The 20,525-nt window shown below is 38.9% G+C and overlaps 1 protein-coding gene across 1 annotated transcript in view; it reads left to right on the top strand.

Annotated features, from left to right (window-relative positions):
* The window catches only part of LOC310880977 (uncharacterized protein), a 1,343,899-nt gene that overhangs the window by 235,770 nt on the left and 1,087,604 nt on the right, over positions 1 to 20,525 (top strand). Inside the window, exon 7 of the mRNA XM_083797545.1 lies at positions 13,442 to 13,625. The gene's annotated coding sequence lies outside the window, so the exon portion shown is untranslated. The remainder of the gene's footprint in view (positions 1 to 13,441; positions 13,626 to 20,525) is intronic.

Consider the following 20,525-nt stretch of genomic DNA (forward strand, 5'->3'; position numbering starts at 1 on the left):
AGTGATCAAACAGTCGGGAGCTGTAGTATAGTTAGTTTTCCAGTGAAGGCAAAATAACACAGATGCCTGCATCATACACATTGCATCACTCTGGACTCTTTGAACATATTTACCAGTTGTTTTGTGAAGAATACTGTGACATTGAAGTGAAATTGTCAAGACCAAGACCACATATATTGTGTATATTAGACATGATAGAGAAGGTAATAATTTTTTTTTTTGTAGTTTAAATTTAAGTTGCTGCCTTGATCAGAAGGTGGAGGGGGGATGACACGCTTTCACGCTTTCGATTCCTCACTAGTATGACTACACATTGAGAGTTTGGGTTGCTCTCCACTGAACATCAGGAAGGCATTTTCTGGAAGATGTAGTTTTTACAGATGGCATCTGTGTACCAACCCACAGGTCTATGCATTTGACTTCGTCCTTTGCTTTTCAAGTGCAAATCTAATTTATCAGAAGTGAATCAGGTGCAGTACATGAATCTATATGACATTTTCTGAAAAGTACTCATCCAGACTGCCAATGTTGTGAAAGCATTTTCTTTTTACTGGCATCTCTGAACAATACAGTTATTTTATGCTGCAAGAGGAAGATCCGACACTATCAGTAAGCTCCTCCACCACTCACAACAGTCCTTGAGAGTACATCTGAATTTCTTTTACCTTGCCTGATCATTCTTACTTTTTGCTTCTTAGGATGTTTTCGAGAGCTGATACAGACTTGGTGTATTCTGTAAAAACAAAGTCTTAAAAATGTTAAAGCCACAAAGTTAATATGTTTGTTTTTCTAAAATTTCAAATTAAAACATATTACTTTATATTTCTTCTCTATCTGCATTATTTTCTTCTAGTAGTAGTAACTACCCATTGACTATTTCACCCGAACATTGTTGACAACTAATGACAGTAGTCAAGCTAATTAGAAAAAAGAAACAAAAAACAAAACCAGGAAAAAAAACAAGGACAGCTGCTTCTTAATACAGAGTGCAAATGTCCTTTCTTGTGTAAGGGGCTTTATAGGATATCTAGAAGGAATTTATCTCCCTCTGTTTTGAATTCTCATATACTGAAAAACTGTTCAGGTTTCAAGAGATACTGTGTTTTAAGAAGACCTCCTAAAGACATCTTAATTCCCAAATCCTCTTGAGAGCCAGTGCACTATACAGCAACAAAGCTTCTGCCTTTGTTATTACTGTTTATTTTTGTTGAAGGAGACACTAACATCAAGAAACAAATGGTGATCTCTCCCAGCAGTCGTATTCTATTAAGGACAGCTGTTATTGTGTCTGCAGCAGTGTACAAAGCATAGGATATAATTTTTTGCTGTGGTCTGCTGATTGCTTTGTTCATCTCTGCTGGTGACAGATTAGCTTTGCAGCACATCCATAGGTCACCAACCACCCTTTTTGTATTTGTACTGGTCAGTACTGCGAAGAAAGATTTTAAATTGAAAATAACACTTTCTTTTGTTGTCTTGTATTTTGGAGAGCCAGAATTCTGTAACAGAGGTGCTGTAGGTCATACTAAAGATATGGTAGCAATGCTAGTTGCAAGAGCTTCTGTAATAGCACCAATCTCTCATTATACCTACTGTCAGCTGGTTCTATCAGTCCATGACATTTATAAAATTCTTTTCATAAAAAATTTAAGGTTAAAAAGTGTTAAGAAAAAGTACACTGCCTTGGTTTACTAATGAAAGAAGGAAAGGTTATTTTATTATCAAATGTACAAAGGAAAGTACTTTCTTCATCTTAGCTGGATGTTTTCTTCATAAAATGCAAAACCCCTTATCTTTTATATTTAATTTTCATCAAGTTTTCCTCAAATAGTTTTAATTAAATACTCTTTTTAAACTTATTTCTGAAGCATCAAAGGTGTATTTTAAAAAAAAAGATAAGAGATTTAAATTCTGTACAGACTCTGTGAGTTGCTTTTTGCAAAAATACCTTAAAAACAAACCTGTATTTTCAAGAAAGGAGAAGGCATATGTTGACAAAAATTGAGAAAGTGAAATAATGGTGCTGGCTCTAGTTCCAACAAATGGACAGATCCATCCAGTCTTTCATTAAAAAGGCAATATTATGGAAACGGTGAGGTTCATTCTTTTGATTCATGGAATGTATGTTGCCTCAGGAGCCAAACCAATCCAAAGCAACAGTAGTGAGGCAGGATTGGTGTATCAGTGGCCTGATATAGAGTGTTTTCTTTTTCTTCCTTCATGCAGCATCCAAAGGAATTATTATTATTATTTTTTTTTTTCTGCAAGAAATGCGGAGAAGCACCCATCATGCCTTTCATTGTTGGGACCAAATTTTGAAATAGAAGAGAAGCTATAGGCTCATGAAAATTAAAGAGAGTGCCAGTTACACGCATTTTACATGAAATACAGTCTCTTTGAAGCAATATTTTCAAGACAAAGTCTTTCTTTTTCAGAACGATTTGAAGAAGACCCCTGTAAATAAATACATTGGAGTGGATAGGGCACCAACTCAGAGTCTAGGAGGTGGATTCTACTTCTGTGTTTTTCCCAATATGTCAATTCAGTTCCTTTCTATACTTTTGTTTCTCTCTCTGCTTAGCTATCAGCACCAGCTCTTGGATGTACAAAACATCCCTTCTTATGTGTATGATATGTTTTAGATAGTGCAGCTCCAGTGTAAGCTAAGTCTCAACACACACACACACACAAAAAAGGATAAATCTATTAAAAAAAAAAAACTATAAAACTATCTCTAAGGTTATATAGATATAAAGCTATAGCTAAGGTTATTAACATAGATTCACAGATTCACAGATTTCTCTAGGTTGGAAGAGACCTCAAGATCATCGAGTCCAACCTCCGACCTAACACAAGTACTCCACTAAACCATATCCCTAAGCTCTACATCTAAACGTCTTTTAAAGACCTCCAGGGATGGTGACTCCACCACCTCCCTGGGCAGCCCGTTCCAATGCTTAATAACCCTTTCGGTAAAGAAGTACTTCCTAACATCCAACCTAAAACTCCCCTGTCGCAACTTTAGCCCATTCCCCCTCGTCCTGTCACTAGGCACGTGGGAGAATAGACCAACCCCCACCTCTCTACAGCCTCCTTTAAGGTAACTGTAGAGAGCGATGAGGTCGCCCCTGAGCCTCCTCTTCTCCAGGCTGAACAAGCCCAGCTCCCTCAGCCGCTCCTCGTAAGACTTGTTCTCCAGACCCCTCACCAGCTTGGTCGCCCTTCTCTGGACTCGCTCGAGCACGTCCATGTCCTTCCTGTAGCGAGGGGCCCAAAACTGAACACAGTACTCGAGGTGCGGCCTCACCAGAGCCGAGTACAGGGGCACAATCACTTCCCTCGACCTGCTGGCCACACTGCTTCTTATACAGGCCAGGATGCCGTTGGCCTTCTTGGCCACCTGAGCACACTGCTGGCTCATATTCAGCCGACTATCCACCAATACTCCCAGGTCCTTCTCGGCCAGGCAGCTTTCCAGCCACTCATCTCCCAGCCTGTAGCTCTGCTTGGGGTTGTTGCAGCCCAGGTGCAGGACCCGGCACTTGGCCTTGTTGAACTTCATGCAGTTGACCTCAGCCCATCGCTCCAGCCTATCCAGATCCTCCTGCAGAGCCTTCCTGCCCTCGAGCAGATCGACACACGCACTTAGCTTGGTGTCGTCTGCAAACTTACTGAGGGTGCACTGGACGCCCTCATCCAGATCATCAATAAAGATATTAAAGAGGACCGGCCCCAGTACCGAGCCCTGGGGGACTCCACTAGTGACCGGCCTCCAACCAGATTTGACTCCATTCACCACAACTCTCTGGGCCCGGCCATCCAGCCAGTTTCTAACCCAGCGAAGCGTACGCCAGTCCAAGCCCCGAGCAGCCAGTTTCTCGAGGAGAATGTTGTGGGGAACGGTGTCAAAAGCCTTACTGAGGTCAAGGTAGACCACGTCCACAGCCTTTCCCTCATCCACCAAGCGCGTCACTTGGTCATAGAAGGAGATCAGGTTCGTCAAGCAGGACCTGCCTTTCATAAACCCATGCTGACTGGGCCTGATCGCCTGCTTGCCCTGCAAGTGCCGCGTGATGACCCTCAAGATAATCTGCTCCATGAGCTTCCCCGGCACTGAGGTCAAACTGACAGGCCTATAGTTCCCCGGGTCTGCCCTCCGGCCCTTCTTATAGATGGGCGTCACATTGGCTAGCCGCCAGTCAACCGGGACCTCCCCCGATAGCCAGGACTGCCGATAAATGATGGAAAGCGGCTCGGCCAGCTCCTCCGCCAGTTCTCTCAGTACCCTTGGGTGGATCCCATCCGGCCCCATCGACTTGCGCACATCCAAGCTCCGTAGCAGGTCGCCAACCATTTCCTCATGGATAGCGAAGGCCACATCCTGCTCCCCATCCCCTTCCACCAGCTCAGGGCACTGGGTGTCCGGAGAACAACCGGTATTGCCGCTAAAGACTGAGGCAAAGGCGGCATTAAGCACCTCAGCCTTTTCCTCATCCTTAGTAACTAGGTTTCCCCTCGCATCCAGTAAAGGATGGAGATTCTCCCTAGTCCTCCGTTTCACGTTGATGTATTTGTAAAAGGATTTTTTGTTGTCTTTAACGGCAGTAGCCAGATTGAGCTCCAGATGAGCTTTGGCCTTTCTAATTTTCTCCCTGCACAGCCTCGCTACATCCTTGTAGTCCTCCTCAGTGGCCCGCCCTTTTTTCCAAAGATTATAAACCCTCTTTTTTCTGCTAAGCTCCAGCCGCAACTCTCTGTTGAGCCAGGCCGGTCTTCTTCCACGCCGGCTCATCTTTGGGCACGTGGGGACGGACCGCTCCTGTGCCATCACGATTTCCTTCTTGAGGAGCGCCCAGCCTTCCTGGACTCCTCTGCCCTTCAGAACCGCCTCCCAAGGGACTCGGCCAACCAGCGTCCTGAGCAGCTCAAAGTCAGCCCTCCGGAAGTCCAAGACAGCAGTTTTACTGGTCCCCTTCCTGGCCTCGCCAAGAATAGAGAACTCTACCATTTCGTGGTCACTCTGCCCCAGACAGCTTCCGACCACCACATCTCCCACCAGTCCTTCTCTGTTTGTGAAGAGAAGGTCTAGCGGGGCACCACCCCTGGTAGGTTCACTGACCAGCTGCGTCAGGAAGCTATCTCCCACGCTCTCCAGAAACCTCCTAGACTGCTTTCTCTGTGCCGTGTTGTGTTTCCAGGATATGTCCGGGAAGTTGAAGTCCCCCACGAGGACAAGCGCCGACGATTTTGCAACTTCTGTCAGTTGCCTATAAAACTCCTCATCCGTCTCCTCATCCTGGTTCGGCGGTCTATAGCAGACCCCCACCAGGATGCTAGCCTTGCCGGCCTTCCCACGGATCCTAACCCACAGGGATTCAACCTTATCATTCCCAGCCTGGAGTTCCACAACATCAAAAGATTCTCTAATGTAGAGAGCCACGCCACCACCCCTTCTGTGCTGCCTGTCCCTCCTGAAGAGCCGATAGCCAGGCATTGCAGCACTCCAGTCGTGGGAGCGGTCCCACCACGTCTCCGTGATGGCAACCAAGTCGTAGCCTGCCTGCTGCACAATGGCTTCCAGCTCCTCCTGTTTGTTACCCATGCTGCGTGCATTAGTGTAGATGCACTTCAGCTGGGCCATCGCCTTCTTCCCCGGCCTAGCCATTGTTTCCCCCGGCACAGCTCCAACAAGCCTTGTTTGAGCCCCGTCCCCCTTCTTACCTAGTTTAAAGCTCTCTCTATGAGCCCCGCCAGCTCCTGGCCTAGGATCCGTTTTCCCCTTGGAGATAGAGACCCATCTGGGGCCATCAGGCCGGGTGCCGAGTAAAGCTCCCCATGGTGAAAAAACCCAAAATTTCTATGCTGGCACCAGCCTCTGAGCCACCTATTAACCACATGAGCTTTCCGTGTCCTCTCCGTGCCTCTCCCTTCCCCCGTAGGGATAGACGAAAACACCACCTGCACTCCCGCTCCCTCCACCAATCGTCCCAGCCCCCTATAGTCCTGTTTGATGTTACTCTTTGTTCTAGATGAACAGACTAAAATTATAGCACTGCGCATGCTGCAACAAAATGATTTCAATTTAGTTAAAAATGCAAGCTAAAACTAAAATTTTGTCCTTTAGATTCAACTAGACATTTTCCATTCTAATTATGTACATGGTATCTGCATGAGATCCACTCAAAAGATGGCCATATTTACTATTCTGTCCAGTTGTCAGGGCTTTGGAATGAACTTTCTTTCCATCTCTAGAATAACTGGAAGGCTAAGACTCTTTTATTTCAAGATATATATATATATATATATATTTTTAATACCCACCTTATGAGTTGTTACACAGAAATCTTCTAGGTGAACTTCTTTCTTTTGAAGACCTGCCTGGGGCAAGTAAACAATTCCTGTCTTTCTTCATTCTGCCTGTCTCAGTGACAAAGCCACAGCCTTAAAAACAAAGAGTTGGCCTTCATAAAAAAAGTTGGCCTTCATAAATGAAGTGCTTAAAAATGAGAAAAAAATGCTGTGTCTGAGCTAATTTATTCATAGTCGTAAATGTGTTCTAGCCTTCCTTACCGTTAAGGTAATCTGAGAATTTTTGCCAAATATGTCTTTATGCTAATAAATGAAGTCATCTTTGGGAGATGGATGCTGCTTATCGCCAGGTATGTTCAGAGCGAATGAGCATTCCAGTATATTTTGTATCCTTGCCAAAATAGCATTCCAGTGCATTTTGCCAAAGAAGGCAAGAGAACAGCTCCCAGGGCTTCCCAGGGAACAGCTCTTTTATCTTCCTGGGAACCAAAAAAATGAGCCTGTATTGTGGGATAGACTTACTTATCAGCAGTACAATTTGGCTTTCTGGGCCCGTACTTCACTCAAGATGGAAACTACTTAATGGAGATGCCTGCAGAAACTGTTAACAGCTCCTCTGGGGTGTTGATAACTGCTTATGGACCTCATCAGTTCTGTCCTGTTATCTGAAACGAGAAGCATCTTACAGGAATATGAAGATTTTTTGCGGGGACTGATGTGGAAAAGGACTTTGAAAGCACTTTATTTCTACAAAACAACAAAGAGAAGAAAACATGGATTATCAATATACACAAGGCATTGTATCCTGAAAAATAATTCAGCAGCACCACAAAAGTGGCTTTGGTACAACCTGCAAGCTTTCACGTGATGGGGAGAGACAGAACTCGGAGTTTTCAGGGACTGACTGTGCTTTGAAAGTCACTCTGGTTTCCCAGTAGTTTTTTCCATTTCTGAGAGGAACACAGTGGAATGCTATTCATTTTAAAGTGAGGCATGAAACTGTAATATTTATGAATATAAGAAAAAGGCAGTCTTCTCTCTGTCTTTGAAATTTTCAGAGCTTATTAAAAACTTCTTTTGGTGTGAGCCTAGTTTGCCATGGTTATATTTTCCCAGTCCTAATATTTTCTGTCAGTCAGAAACAATTTCCTCAGTGGAAAAGATCTCTCAGTTATATTGTAAGGTGTCCACTTACAGCACACTCTAAGTTCCTTCATGATCTTCATGCTGGATTTGAAATTAAAACTTTGCACCTTCTTCTGTCGATGAATTTACTTACCATTATTAAAGTGATGAACTCACTGAAGTATGGGAACTTACCAAAAAAAAAACTTACCAATGTTAATGTTGCTGATAATATCCTGTAACTTCTCTAGAGCCAGGCTCCTGCTAAGAAACAAGTAGTTTGGATCCTGAAGGTCATTTGTATCCTGGTGCTGTGCTTTCAAATGATTCACAGTATTGTTGGTAGGATGAGCCTCATTGAAATAATAGTATGAGTCCCTTTCAATTCCTTCAACAGCTGTGTAACCATTTCTAATCAGTATCTCTAACTGTAAGCTCTTCTGAAGGTTAGTTTATTCAAAAGCTCTGGCACAAATAAATAAGATTAAATGATGTGGTTTATTATTGTTGTTTGTTTGTTTGTTTTCTCTACAAGCTTTGTAGTATCATGGAGAGACCCTTATGTGATAACACTGAGGTTGAGCTACACAAATCTGCTTTTCTCTACTGGATCTTCAAATAGCCTGCTTACCACTGTTGGACTCTGGATACCTGGTTAGGAAAAAAAGAATTAAATTCAACAGCAACTGCAACGGTCTGCGAACAGCTTTAATATTCTCTTCAAAGCAGACAGTAGTGAGTTCCAGAGAAGATTTTAGTAGTGCAGTATCTGGTCAGATGAAATGACAGAATGTGTTGAGTTTTCTTGAATAAGATACACGCTGAACACCTTTACGGCAGGTCTTCCAGCATGTTCTGGAAAGGAATCCAAAGCTGTCTCTCTACTGCCATAGATTGTGTGGATATTACGATTAAGAACTACTTTATTTTCCATTTTTTTTATGTTAGTCAGGATGTTGTCAATCATTCTTTGTAAGAGTCTTCCAGTTTTTATTAACGTTGCAGACTAACTCATTACTTTTGTTTCCAACCCATATTTTTTTAGCAGTCTTCAGAATCTGTTGAGAAATTATTTCTGCAGTTTCATCAGGAACTTCAGTGAAGCTCAGCAGTTTCTTCTGTGGAGTTTTGAAACTATTATGTTCAGAAAGAACTATGACATGCAAAAGAATCTTTGGTCCATGACAAGTACATTTTTAATAATGTGTTCACACTTCCCGCCTGAATAAGAAAATGTCTTGTCAGCAAGCTTTTTTCTGTAAGTTTTCTTTTCTGACCTACAGACCAAATGCTCTGGCTGTGATACAGCGTGTGGTATTCCAGTGTTCCTTCTTGAATATTTAAATCCTGTGTCTTTAAAGATTTTATTTCATTAAAATAATCATCCAGATCGGGAGAGAAAAGTAGTCAATCTGACTTGTGCTTATAAATGTTCCCAAACTGTCTTCCCACCTCAGATAACAGAAAATAGAAAAGTTATGCATTCTGTGGAATTCAGGACTTTCAAATACTGTAAGTACTTTAGAAAGTATTTGCTGAAGTGTATTTGACATCTTTTCCTTGGCCATGTGCAAATGCTTTGTATCCCACATCAACCTTTCTCTCTCATCAATTTTTGCGCTGTATTTTTTCTGGGAATCCAGCCTCAGGGAGTCCTGAGGGGTAAAGCCCAGAAAGACATTTTTAAATCTCTTTTACATGCCCCAGTTCTGTTTAGATGTGAACCTCTATCCAACTCTACAGAAATACAATATTTTAAAGTCCTCATGTTGATTATACTTATGATTTTTCAGTATCAACTTAAGTCAGTGGCAAAATATTCTTTAACCTTGGGATGATGACAAGTCCCTAAAAGTGGAAGTAGACCATATCATGTCACTTGTGTTTACTTCCAACTAAGTACTGTAATTTATGTTCTAAATAATAAAAATTGCAACTGATTAATCATCAAAGCAAATACAACAAAAATGCAAACAAAGCATAATCAGTGACTATGTCAGAAAAAAAAAAAAAGAGAGACCTTAGCAAAGAATTAATCCTACAGTCTTGAACCTATGCATTCTTGCAATTATTTTAGTTGGTACTGAAGTGCATCCATGCAGCACAGTGGTTTCAGGCAGGAAGTGAAGAAGAAAACCTTTTCCAGTTGAAGCTGCAGAACCAATTTTGATAGTAATTATCTGAAGTTGGGTCACCTCACTGGATGTTATTATCTCCTGCCAAACTAAAAAAAATTAAAGTGCTGAGAAATGTAACCTGTAATGATCCTAACTGGTTAGTCCCTAGTAATGGGAATCATCCAGAAATACAGATGTTCCTACTGCAAATGTTATAATTTGGCGGCATTTCTTATGAGTGTTTCCAAAGGGAAGAATTCCAGTTTAAAATTCAGTTTCCAGCATTGTTGACTGTCATCCTCTAAGGAGTCCTGAAGGCATCCCATCACCATGTAAGCAATAGTTACCCAATGTAGGAATGGAGAAGCTTGCTGAGACATTGGTCACTGAGCAATACAATTACAGACATAGGTCTCTTAATTGTTTGAAAGTTCCTGTCGGTGGCGCTAGTCCCACAATTGAGTATTTTGCATGTTTTAAGCACCCTTTTAATTTACTTACAGGATTAATGGATTAGACTTTAAAGTGCTTTCCACTGCCTGTGAAAATCATGCCTACTGACAAGTCACCTTTACTCTCTTCATTCTTGTGTTGGTTTCTTCAGGAATCTCATTGGTTTTCTTCATGTGTGGTGTTTTATCAAAGATTTATCAGCTAGTAGAAAAAGAGGAGGATTTCTACACATTATGTAAGCACATTTGTTCAGTGTGTCTTCTTGCCTTTTTGAACCAGACATATATATGATAACAGTTTTGTCTCTGAAGAATTGCTGTTGCTGCTAATCAGTTGCATCTGTAGGCTGCGCTTTTTCAACTAGGTATTCCTGTGTGCATGTAAAGTTCTGCACTTGTCCTCCTTGGTCTCAGATATATTTTAGATACTTGTGCTCAAGTTGAGTGTCCTTTAAACTTTCTTTGCTGAGATAAATAGATTGAGCTTTATAATGTTTGTGTCCCAGTTCTTTAATCATTGTTACGACTCTCCACTAATCCTTGATGATCCCACTAGTTCTGAGGTGAAAGCAGTAGTGATTTCCTGCACCTCTAAATTCAGAAACTTGGAGCTAGTGGAAGGAGAGAGATTGTATTTCAACATCCCTGTGGTCTCCCTCTCATGGAATAGCCATGAGCCAGGAATAGACAGCCATAAATAGAGAAGCCTATGGACCATTTTTATTTGGGATGGAAATTGGCCGATCTTCCAGTACATCTCAGCTAGTCTTCCCAGTGACTTGATTTTTGTGATAAACCCAATTCAACTAAACCGTATAGTATCTTCAGATTATTCTAAAGAAAGTGGGATTGTTGTTGTTGTTGTTTTCCTCTCTCTCTCTTTAGAAAAGCTTCATGAGTGAGCTCTGAGTAGTATAACTTTATTGGATAACGTAGTGTGTGTTTCAATGTGAAGCGGAAATGTCTCACAAATACTTATATCTTAAAATTGGAGGAAATCTTGGTTCACTGAATTCTCAGAGGTCGTGGCACACCTTGACTTATGTCTCTTATTGAGCTGTCTTTCACGTATCAGATTTGGAAGCTGCAGTAGATCAGAATTGGGGAAAGTACATCAGACTTTCATCATTGACTTGTCAATATAAGAAGAAGTGGCACGACAATAACACGTCCCAGCATGTTTGTTAGGGACTCTTCACCCATGAAATTTATAACCCTTTCAAACACATCAACTGCATTTTTGAAAGAGCCTTGTAGGGCTCATGAAAAGTAAATGAAGAAAATATGGAGAGAGTGGAAAATAAGGTAGCTTCCATATCTCTTAGTGTTTTGCTTTAATTGCAGGAGAACGTTTTAGCAGAAGAAGTAAACCCTTTTTTAAAATTTCTATTACATGGAAGGAATACACTCCTGATTTCTACTTTATGTTTTACATTAAAGCACATGTTTGAAAATAGATTACTCCTGGATACTGGTCTCTGGATGTCATTTCTCAGTGCAGCCCAAGGGAGCTGCTTCAGCCGATCCCTTCAGGACCCAGAGCTGTGGTAATGAATGCAGTAACTCTTTCAAGTGGCCATTTGGAGGGGCAGTTAAGTTTGCTTCAGTTTTTATTCTATGAATACATCATCTAACTTTTCAGGTATTTTAATTTGAAGAACGCTAATTCGTCACTCCTTGTGTTGCAGATGCTTGAGTGCCAGTGTACTTCATTTTCTAGAAGCACAGGACACTGTCAATAACTTTAACTATGTAAATAATAGCTTTTGTCATTGAATTATAAGAAAACCTTTTCCTGCGATAGTTGTCAAATTGCTGTTTCACTGTTATTCACAGCAAGCATACTTTCAGTGATTACCTTTAAGGTGCTGTTTTTGACTTTGCTGGTCACTGCCATAGGAGCATGGCTATCAAATATCTGTCAGCAAGTTAGAAACACCAGACAGAGCATTCCAAGAGCAGAAGTGAATCATTTAGATAATATAATATCTGCCACCAATCACTTTTTACTATGATATTTATAGTATTTAGATTGGTTCTTTAACACATTTCTGAAATTCTCTCAAGATGAGACAGATTCATTTATTTAAAATATATGTGCGAGTTTCTTAAATTATGGGATGGTCTGGAGCTGCACCAACAATCTTATCAGCATTCAGTATCACTGGCTTTAGAAAAAATAAGCAAATGCATGATAATGAGATGAGATAAAAATTCAATCAGAAGAATAAAATATTTTTTGTGATTGTTTTATTCATTTTCTTTCTCAGCTGATTCTGTCTCCTAAAACATCCTATCTTAAGCAGACACTTTTTGGCATATATTCCAAAATATATAAAACCTGGCACACATGAGTGGAGGATTTTTAAATTGCTAGTGAGGACTGGATATGCTTTCACTTTAATCTGAATTGGAAATAGCTCAAGTAAAGAATAACAATGTTGTCTGTAGAGATACTGATGTAAATTGAAAGATATTTCAGAGCAGAGTCTTTTATTTTTACTTTTTATTCATAACTGGTAAGGAAGTGTAAATAACTTCACAAGGGATGCTGCTGATTAGAATTAAAAAGAAAAAAACAACACATACAGAAGTTACACAAAATTGGAAAAGTTTTAAAGAAACTGCCAACTTACCCATTTCTTACTCCTTTTCATCTTTTCAGGAAAATAATTGCAGTTAAAATTTCAGTAAATATGTTTTTTTTTTTTTTTTTTTTTGCTTTTCTGAATTGACATTTTTCCCTTATTTTTCACACATTTTATCTCTGTTTCATGGAAGTAAAAGAGGGAGACATCGAGTGAGCTCTGCTCTAAGTATGTGGTTCAGTTCCTTCAGTATGTAATTTTCTATATATCCTTTTTTCCTTTATTCTTACATGTTGCTACATGCTTTCTTACCAGATTTGTTGGGAGGAGAGCTAACAACGGATGTCAGAATGAATGAGCCCATTGTACTTGACTGATAGATAGGTATTGAACAGTTTGCTCACTGGTTCATGTAACTGCTGCTTTGTAAATCTGAACACTTGCAGCTTTTGGGGAGGTCACTGGTAATTTCATAAACTTGTGGAAGACCTTTTCAGGGAAGAGCACTTTAATTCTAGTGTTTGTGAAAAACTTTTAAGTGCTACTTAAGGTTTCTGAGATTATTCTGAGGTAGATAAATCATGGAACATTATCTTCCTTGAATAGAAATACATTAGAATGCATGTATCCTTTATTTTCTGAATCATGGTTTTTACTTTTTACTAAAAGCTTACGTGTTTGTGGAGTTTGAAGTCTTGCTTAGGTAATAAAAATGCAGCATGAATCTATATATTAGACACTTAAACTACTTTCGATATGTAGCCTGCCTATTTCATTAGATATCTCGATATTATTTCTATATGGATACACATGCATATATACATATGCACATATGTGCTTATTTCCACAGAACTGCAGAATCACAGAATGGCCGAGGTGGGAAGGGACCTCTGGAGGCCATTTGGTCCATCCCCTGCTCTAGCAGGGCACCCAGCACAGGTTGGCCAGGCCTGTGTCCAGGTGGCTTTTGAAGATCTCCCAGGAGGGAGACCCTACAAACCCTTGGGCAACCTGTTTTGGGCATTCTAGCCAAGGTATGATTCAGACCGCCAATTACTAATTTTAAGCTTAAATACACTTTGCAGTAAATAGAGAGGGATGGGTACACAGAATATAATTCAGGTTGCAGCTAAACTCTGAAGTAGTTTCATGCCTTGCTGTGTTCTTGCATCCTTGTTCTGATTGATGTTATTGAGCATTTAAGCCACAACGTGGTTCCTTCCAGTTCATGTGGACAGGTAAATGTCAGGTAAATATTTTTCATCTGTTTCTGGAATTAGCATTCAGAGGGCTGTTCATCTGAATAAAACATAATATTTGATATTAGGAATACCTCTTCCTTATCGCTTAGATATTGTCACGGCTACCTTCTCCAGTGCAGTTATTGCCTTGGGTAGTCAGCTGTAGAAAGTTTTACATCTGTTATTTTTGTCCTGACACACAGAAATGTCCTTACATTCATACCAAAAATATGTCTTTATACCTGCAACTTCAAAAATTGTGGCAAATATTGATACAGGGTCTAAAAATGTTTCTTTTTGTTTGTTTGTTTGTTTGTTGTTGTTTTTTGCATAAAACAGTGTAACTACAGGGGATGGGCAAACTATCGGCCACTCCTGGTCTGTAAGTGTCTTCAAAATGAATCTTTTGCCCATCATCTTTTTATAGCTTCAATCATGAAGCTGCTACTGTAACAGAACACTTCCGGATGCATAAATAACAAAACACATATGGTATCATACAGCTTATCTAACTGATATTAGACAAAGATAAAGCATTGAAGGAAAATTTTTGATGTGTAAATACCTACTTTGAATGTCCCTGATTGTATTTCTGATCATTTGATGAATCTAATTTGGAAAGGAAGCTTAAAATAACAGGGAATACTTCCAAGTAATGTAGTAGTTTTCAAAAATTAGCATATTCTAATGATACTTTCATACGACACATATATGTAAATATACTTGTAGAAGTTACATCTAAAAAGATGTAACTAGTGTTGTATTTGTTGTCAGAATTGTGTTAGAATTTGTGGTTGAATATATAACAGCCATATCTCATTTTGCTTTAATACAGCGGCTTTCATCTAAAAAGAAAATACTGAATGCGCTAGGCAAACGATACGCCCTGCCAGTAAAGTGAGTCATGCTTTATGTACTCAATGTGTGCATCTGCTTGAGTATTATAAAAACTTTTAAAACTGTCACAAGTTATGCTTCTGCATCATTCCTGAAAGTGGCATCCCTATTTCTAGAACTGCATTCTCAGGGGTTGTCGTCAGTACCCCAGTGATGTGACATCCCCGGAAATATAATGTACTGAAGACTGACAGATGACAGCTGTAGGCACTGTAGATATTTGATGAGTATATTACAGTGCCAAGGTTCTGGTATACTACTTGCACTTAAATGTGCAATGTAAAGTTCCTTATAACTTCAGGATTCATAAGCAGTTTTAAATAAAACATAAATCATCATTATACAATATGGAAAATATATAGTGGGCTGTTTAGTATCTGTTATTTTCTCTTTCACTAATTAAAACCAAGGCATGACCCAAGTATAACATCATCTTTATTCTCCAGGAATCATCCAATTTAAGGGAGCTAAATTTTTTTTTGGGGGGGAAGGGGGGGTTCCAAGGTAACTCCTTCTGTAAATTAGTGGAGAATTATTTCATCTTTGGTTCATAGACAATCTTTTCTGAATTCATGCTAATAAAATGTCCACTTTGTATGTGGCCTTTTCTTTCTCTTTCTCAATCATTTGGTGTAGAAACTGTCCACAAAGTTCCAAAAGTTGTATTAGAATAGTCTTTTAATGTCAGTTGTAAATGCCTTCGGATTGAACAAGGTATTTTAATAGTTACTCCCTCCCATGAGTACTGTATGTATCAAATAGGAAGTTAATCTCTTTTTAGCTTTGCACAAACAATTTAGCAAAACCAATGCAGTTGCAAATGGTCTTTAAGAGAGAACCACTGACTTTCATAGGACCCAGGCTCTCAATAGCAAGCCTCTCGACATCTCCAGACTGTCAGAGATCCTGGCAATAATTTAATCTCTAGAAGTCAGTGTTGGAAATAAGCTGTTTCTGAAGATATTCTTGCCACTTTGAAACTCCTCAATAACTGTGCAGATGTATAGAATTATCCATAGTTTTATAAACTGTTCAAAACATCTAAACAGTATGCCTTTCACTGGAGACAAGGACATGTAAGAGGATGATTGATGACTTGTCCTTGTTATTTATCAGGTTAATTGGGCCAAGCTGATCAGAGTCACTGCAACAGGGATGTGGTTGGTCTGAGGTGTCTTATAGTTGAGACAGCAATCATTATCTGTTGTAGGAGGGAAATAAAATGAACAGTTAGAGATGAAAACAGCTTTTGAGTTACAGTTTTTCTGTAATTGCAGCCTTTTCTATCAAGATGCCTATGTTTCAGAACAGATAGGAAGTACCTAGATATATAGGCTAGTACAGAAGAAAGGTAACTATGTTAAATAAGTGTGACTGTTGTGTGCTTATATATGTATATAATATGTATGTGAGAAATGTGCAGACTTCTTAAAGCTTTGTAATACAGTATTCTAATTTAGGGAACTACATTTATAATACCCTGTTTTTGTGATACTACTTCTGTGGTACCTTCATCTCAAGCCAATGAATTTATTTGCTTTGTGTCATAAGAAAATCTAGTTAATAAAATATCCTGTCAAAATAGTCAGATCTTAACAGTAATCTGTTTTTAAACATTCAGACACACAAAAGTAAAAAGTGCACTGTTAAAGTAAAGGTATTAAACCTTCAGTCTATGTAGCATAGTAGACATATGTAGAGTGTCTATTTAATGTATAGGTTTGTACCAGAAGCTAATATATATTAAAAAAGAAAAAAAAAAGAGGAGTGTAATTCATGTCATTAAAAATTACTTGAAGCTTCCACGCATTTTTTATGGTTTCAACTTAGTCAATACTTCTTGCAGTGCTATTAGGACATGGCAGTTCTTGTGATCGTTGAATTCACTGTTCGTTTCCATTGTTTAGTCTGGAATATTTTTCTTCAATCCTTCTTCATGAATATCTAAGTTTGTAATTTTCTCCTGCTTTTGCACTTTTACAGGGCTGTTAATTTAGTTAGTGTAAATAATGGGGACTCCAACAATGTCAGCAGGACTAGATCGGCTTGGGATCTCTCTCCTTATGTATTGTTGTACTTTTACGATTACCATTACATTTACAACATACCAGACAAGAAAATTAGGCCATTACCTCTAGTCTGCTGTGTTATTTTTTATTCTTTTGTATTATTTCTTGCTATAGCTATTGTAGAATATAGCTTTGGGGGACATGTAGTTTCTCTATATCTTCTGAAGAAATGGGCACAGATTTCAAATGCAAACTGTTACTACCTGTTCAACGTGGTTTCTGAAATGCAGAAAGCCCAACTGTGCTCTAGAGCTTTGATTTGTGAATCAACTACTTTTATCTAGCTTGAATACTTTCATCAGCTTGAACTTCACGTAGTATATTATGATACTCTGAAAAACTAAGAGCCTTAGTTATTAGTACCTAGTAAATGCTGACCAAGTTCTGTATTTATCTGTTAATCAAACTATTCCAATTATTATGTATTTAACATATTACTAAAGGGCAAGGAAACACATGATGGAAATTTACTGGCTCATTAGTCAATCTTTAGCAAGATTCAGAAGATTCAAAGTCCAATTTAGTCAGTCTCTGGGGTGAAAAGTTTAACACATGAAATACAAAGAAGTGCATTAGTTTTAATTTGTCTGTAATGGTAATGGAGTTGGTATGTTCGCAGTTCGCTGTCCATTCATCAATAGAGATTCTCAACAAACCAGCATCTCCTCTCATTTTTCTTCCACAAAGGTGCTACAGGTTCATTTTGGACAAAGTATAATTGATTGCATTTGGGCAAGACTTCTTGTAAGATTAGTTACATTTTTAATCAAAATGTCATGGGAGTACAAATGTAACATGTGCAAAGAAGTACTTTGTGTTGGAGGGGCTCATTGCTCAAGAACAGCTGCAAATAGTCTTGTGTAGTATTTTCCCCTATGACTATTGAAGTGCTTGCATGTAAACATAAGGACTCTTTATGAAAATGATGGGTAGATCACTTAAAGATTTGGAAACCTGAAAATTTAGTTTGGTGCCTAACTCTAAGTGTTTGATCCTAAAGTGAAATGCTTATGTACTGTACATTAAGTTCTAAGATATCTGGGCAGTACACAGGGAGGGTTAGGTCTAGGCAAATTAAGTTCAATACTTCTGATTCCAATCACTGAAAGCAGAGATTAGAATTCAGGAGATTTTATATTCTATTCCTCTGTGTAGGAATCAGAGATTGAATCAAGAATGTACACAAAGCTTCTCAAACTTGGAAGGAACGCGGGGAAAATATAAACAAAAGTACGTCTTAAATGTGTAGCATGCATCCCTTGCATAAGGTTACTTCCACTAACTCCCATGAAAAGGGTAATGTGTGTTCAAGAGCTGGCACTGCTATAAGCTTGGAAGTGATACCAAACATTAGAAGCTGCTATTAAATTCCCTGTGCCAATATATATACAGATGAGCATAGTCTCATGACTGATTCATGGGTCTTAAGTGTATAAAAGATTGACAATGATAGTCAAAATTTTAAACAATTTTTTGTTTCATCTTTAAAGATGTCAAATTTTGAGACTTCCATGTTTGTATGTGAATTTATCTTCGTCACAGACTGGGAATTTGAGTATCTCTTCTGTACTGGGAAGTGCAGTGTTCTTCCACTGATTAGTTAATTATTTGCTTGGGCCTTCTCCAGCTGAGTACCCTGATATGAATGAATGTAAACAAAATAGTTTCCTCCAGGTGTCAGCCCCTTAGAATAATGAATATGAAAATAAATTAAGGTGTTGTTACTGGTCTAGTTTATTTCAAAAGAAGACAGAAAGAAATATCTCTTGCAATTACATTGTTAAAATGCAGTTTAAATAGGCTGGATATGTGGAGGACTTTGCAATTCAGAATGATTATATAAAAATAATGAAACTTGGTTTTTTTTTCAATGTTCTCTGAAATGGAATAATCAGCACTCTCCTGAACAAACCGTATTATTTTCCCATGTCTTTTGATTACTGCATTTGAAGTTGTGATTCATATATTATGGTGATTCATAGCTTAGACTTATGAAGCAGAGGTTTATTTTTAGAGTGTTGCCTTAAATTGGTATGACTAATAAGTGATTTTGAGGTACAGTGATTTCAATGGTTCTGCATCTACTTGTTAGAATTTAATGTGTTTATATATGACTTACTCTGACACTTCGCAGTAGACTTTCCAGGGAGTAGATGACTGCTGGATATTAACCATGATAGATTAGAATCTTTAAATGGATGATTTATTAGGCCTAAAATGAAATGTGTGTTACTGCCCTGTTCAGAAACATCTATGCATCTGACATCTGTTATGCAGCAACAGGGGTTACACTCATACTTTCACTATGCACTATATCATCTCCGAGGTGCTGAGCAACGGTGTGGCATGTGGAAGCGCTCCTCACTTGCTGTTGAGACATCAGATGGCACATAAAGAGTTTGTCACATGATTTCCAGAACGGGGGAGGCTCTTTGGAGCTATCTGCAGCATTAAGGTAATGGGTTTCTCTCTCAAAGACTGGAAGGTGCAATTAAATTGGAGTTCCTCAAGATGCGCCAGATGAAACTGAATTTATTTTCTGTTCTTTCTTTGAGTCATTCAGGATTTTAAATTTAGTATCTGTGGCCAGAGGGAAAATTTAAGTTGTCCTGGGCATTTTCCTCCTTAGATACCTTCACAGGATGAGCATGATGGATCAAGGGCATACAAATACTCTCTAGTAATTTGGCAAAGAAGAGATGTTTTTTATGCAGACTGGTAGATTCCTCTATCAGGAAGGATACCTCTGGGGAGAAAAATCTCTGGAAATTGCCTTACTTCTTGATATCTTGCTTTGTGAAATGAAGGTCTGTTGGACTTCTGAGTATTTATAGTAAAGAATAGTTGAAGAGAATTTGTCAGCATTGTCAAGATGAAATATATTTTTTCAGTCTTCATATAGCTTGCTATATATTGTGATATATTGAATAGTCAGTGAAGCGAATATGTAAATTATTAAGTCCCTTAAAGATTTCAGACTAAAAAATTCACCTAAATCTATTCTTAAATTAATTTCTGGCATTGTTCCTAATAGATCTTTTATATGTCTCTTTGTGAACAGATAATTGCTATTATCACCCCTCTCGTCTTAGTGAAGTGGATATTATGAACTTCAGTACAATCAATATCTAGAAATAGAGAAAAATCGCAAGGGTAGGGGATTTGTCTTCTTTTTCTTCTTAAACTAATTCTTCTCCTTAAACTGTTAAAGTGTATGTATGGCTGACATTTTGCTCTAGACTTACTATCTGTATCTTAAAAAATGTTACAGACACAAAAAGCTCCTGGAACGTGAGGTCATGGGCTGTCATTTCCTTTAAAGGGCAGGAGTGTGTTTGTTTTATGAGGATAGTTTTATCAAGGGACTTACAGCCTTTCTTACTCCTCCTTCAAGGTTGTGCTTTCTCTGGAGAGTGTTTGTGTGGGGCTGCAGGTGGTAGGTAATACCAAGAGAAGTAGCTTCAGTTTTAGGTTTGATAGTCATTTTGATTATCCATTACTTACATAAGAGATATGTCACATTCGTTTTCCAAAAGCATCCTTGTTTCTTTTCTGTATTTGGATTGGTGTTAGAGGACCCTGAATCCATGATCAGTGGAATTGAGGGTAATGTTGGGATTGTAGGGAATATTTCTTTCAAATTTACCCAGCACATCTGCAGTATGGCTCTGTCCAATTTCTTCTTTCTGCACAGTGGAAGACACGTTGGAAGCATGAACTTCATAGA

This window comes from Anser anser (genome assembly GCF_964211835.1).
Source record: "Anser anser genome assembly, chromosome: 13".
NCBI lineage: Eukaryota > Metazoa > Chordata > Aves > Anseriformes > Anatidae > Anser > Anser anser.